The sequence below is a fragment of the Schistocerca americana genome, unplaced genomic scaffold, assembly GCF_021461395.2.
Source record: "Schistocerca americana isolate TAMUIC-IGC-003095 unplaced genomic scaffold, iqSchAmer2.1 HiC_scaffold_16, whole genome shotgun sequence".
In the NCBI taxonomy this organism is placed as follows: Eukaryota; Metazoa; Arthropoda; class Insecta; order Orthoptera; family Acrididae; genus Schistocerca; species Schistocerca americana.
Genome location: NW_025725687.1, coordinates 4,332,733 through 4,336,059, shown reverse-complemented (window position 1 = coordinate 4,336,059; position 3,327 = coordinate 4,332,733).

Below are 3,327 nucleotides of genomic sequence, written 5' to 3'. Positions count from 1 at the left end.
AATGCCGAATTAAGTTGAAGAGGACTGACACTCTAACCTTCTATGATTTGAACCTCGCCTTTGAGTCCAGTTTTAGATTCCGATGCTGCACTTCAGGTTTACAGTATACCTTGGACGTTCTTATTGACGATGAAATACAGAAATTGCATCCGAATTTAATACAAAAGGCACAATGCCGACTTAAGTACAATAGGTTTGACACTCAAACTTTCTATGATTTGAACCTCTCCTGAGAGTCCAGTAATAGATTCCGATGCTTCACTTCAGTTTTACTGTATCCCTCGGACCGTCTTTTTGACGATGAAACACAGGAATTGCATCCGAATTTAATACAAAAGCACATTGCCGACTTAAGTACAAAAGGACTGAAACGCTAACTTTCTATGATTTGAACCTCTCCTGTGAGTTCAGTTTTAGATTCCAATGGTTCACTTCAGGTTTACTGTATCCCTTGGACCTTCTTATTGACGATGAAACACAGAAATTGCATCCGAATTTAATACAAAAGGCACAATGCTACCTTAAGTACCAAAGGACAGACACTCTAACTTTCTACGATTTGAACCTCTCCTGTGAGTCCAGTTTTAGATTCTGATGTTTCAATTCAGGTTTACTGTATCCCTTGGACCTTCTTAGTGACGATGAAACACAGAAATAGCATCCGAATTTAATACAAATGGCACTATGCCGACTTAAGTACAAGAGGACAGACACTCTAACTTTCTAGGATTTAAACCTCTCCTGTGAGTCCAGTTTGAGATTCTGATGCTTCACTTCAGGTTTACTGTATCCCTTGGACCTTCTTATTGACGATGAAACACAGAAATTGCATCCGAATTTAATACAAAAGCCACAATGCCGACTTATGTACAAGAGGACTGCCACTCTAACTTTCTATGATTGAACCGCTCCTGTGAGTCCAGTTTTAGATTCCGATGCTTTCTCTTTAGGTTTTCTGTATACCTTGGATCTTCTTATTGACGATGAAGCACAGATATTTTATCCGATTTTAATACAAAAGGCACAATGCCGACTTAAGTACAAGAGAATTGACACTCTAACTTTCTATGATTTAAACCTCTCCTTTGAATCCAGTTTTAGATTCCGATGCTTCACTTCAGGTTTACTTTATCCCTTGGACCTTCTTATTGACGATGAAACACAGAAATTGCATCCGAATTTAATACAAAAGGCACAATGCCGACTTAAGTACAAAAGGACAGACACTCTAACTTTCAATGATTTGAACCTCTCCTGTGAGTTGAGTTTTAGATTTCGATGCTTCACTTCAGGTTTACTGTACACCTTGGACCTTCTTATTGACGATGAAACTAAAAAATTGCATCCGAATTTAATACAAAAGGCAAAATGCCGACTTAAGTACAAGAGGACTGACACTCTAACTTTCTATCATTTGAACCACTCGTGTGGGACAGTTTTAGATTCCGATGCTTCACTTCAGGTTTACTGTATACCTTGGACATTCTTATTGACGATGAAACACAGAAATTGCATCCGAATTTAATACAAAAGTCACAATGGCGACTTAAGTACAAGAGGACTGACACTCTAAGTTTCTATGATTTTAACCTCTTCTGAGAGTCCAGTTTTAAATTCCGATGCTTCAGTTTAGATTTACTGTATACCTTGGACCTTCATATTGACGATGAAACACAGAAATTGCATCCGAATTTAATACAAAAGGCACAATGCCGACTTACGTACAAGAGGACTGACACTCTAACTTTCTATGATTTGAAGATCTCCTGTGAGTCCAGTTTTAGATCCGATGCTTCACTTCAGGTTTACTGTATTCCTAGGACCATCTTATTGACGATGAAACACAAAATTGCATCCGAATTTAATACAAAAAGCACAATGCTGACTTTAGTACAAGAGGAGTGGCACTCTAACATTCTATGATTTGAACCTCTCCTGTGAGTCCAGTAATAGATTCCGATGCTTCACTTCAGGTTTACTCTATACCTTGGACCTCCTTATTGGCGATGAAACACAGAAATTGCATCGGAATTTAATACAAATGGCACAATGCCGACTTCAGTACAAGAGGACTGACACTCTAACTTTCATTGATTTGAACCTCTCCTGTGGGTCCAGTGTTTGAATCCGATGCTTCACTTCAGGTTTACTGTATCCCTTGGACCTTCTTATTGACGATGAAACACAGAAATTGCATCCGAATTTAATACAAAAGGCACAATGCCGACTTAAGTACAAGAGGACAGACTCTCTAACTTTCTATGATTTGAACCTCTCCTGTGAGTCCAGTTTTAGATTCTGATGCATCAATTTAGGTTTATTGTATCCCTTGGACCTTCTTATTGACGATGAAACACAGAAATTGCATCCGAATTTAATACAAAAGGCACAATGCCGAATTAAGTTCAAGAGGACTGACAATCTAACCTTCTATGATTTGAACCTCGCCTTTGAGTCCAGTTTTAGATTCCGATGCTGCACTTCAGGTTTACAGTATACATTGGACGTTCTTATTGACGATGAAATACAGAAATTGCATCCGAATTTAATACAAAAGGCACAATGCCGACTTAAGTACAATAGGTTTGACACTCAAACTTTCTATGATTTGGACCTCTCCTGAGAGTCCAGTAATAGATTCCGATGCTTCACTTCAGTTTTACTGTATCCCTCGGACCTTCTTTTTGACGATGAAACACAGAATTTGCATCCGAATTTAATACAAAAGCACATTGCCGACTTAAGTACAAGAGGACTGAAACGCTAACTTTCTATGATTTGAACCTCTCCTGTGAGTTCAGTTTTAGATTCCAATGGTTCACTTCAGGTTTACTGTATAACTTGGACCTTCTTATTGACGATGGAACACAGAAATTGCATCCGAATTCAATACAAAAGGCACAATGCCGACTTAAGTACAAGAGTACTGACACTATCTCTTTCTATGAATAGAACGTCTCCTGTGAGTCCAGTTTTAGATTCCGAAGCTTCACTTCAGGTTTACTGTATACCTTGGAACTTGTTATTGACGATGAATGACAGAAATTCCATCGGAATTAAAGTCAAAAGGCTTAATGAGACTTAAGTCCGAGAGGACTGACACTCTAACTTTCTATGATTTGAACTTCTCCTGTGAGTCCAGTTTTAGATTCCGATGCTTCACTTCAGGTTTACTGTATCCCTTGGACCTTCATATTGACGATGAAACACAGAAATTGCATCCGAATTTAATACAAAATTCACAATGCCGACTTAAGTACAAAAGGACTGACACTCTCATTTTCTATGATTTGAACCTCTCCTGTGGGTCCAGTTTTAGATTCCGAT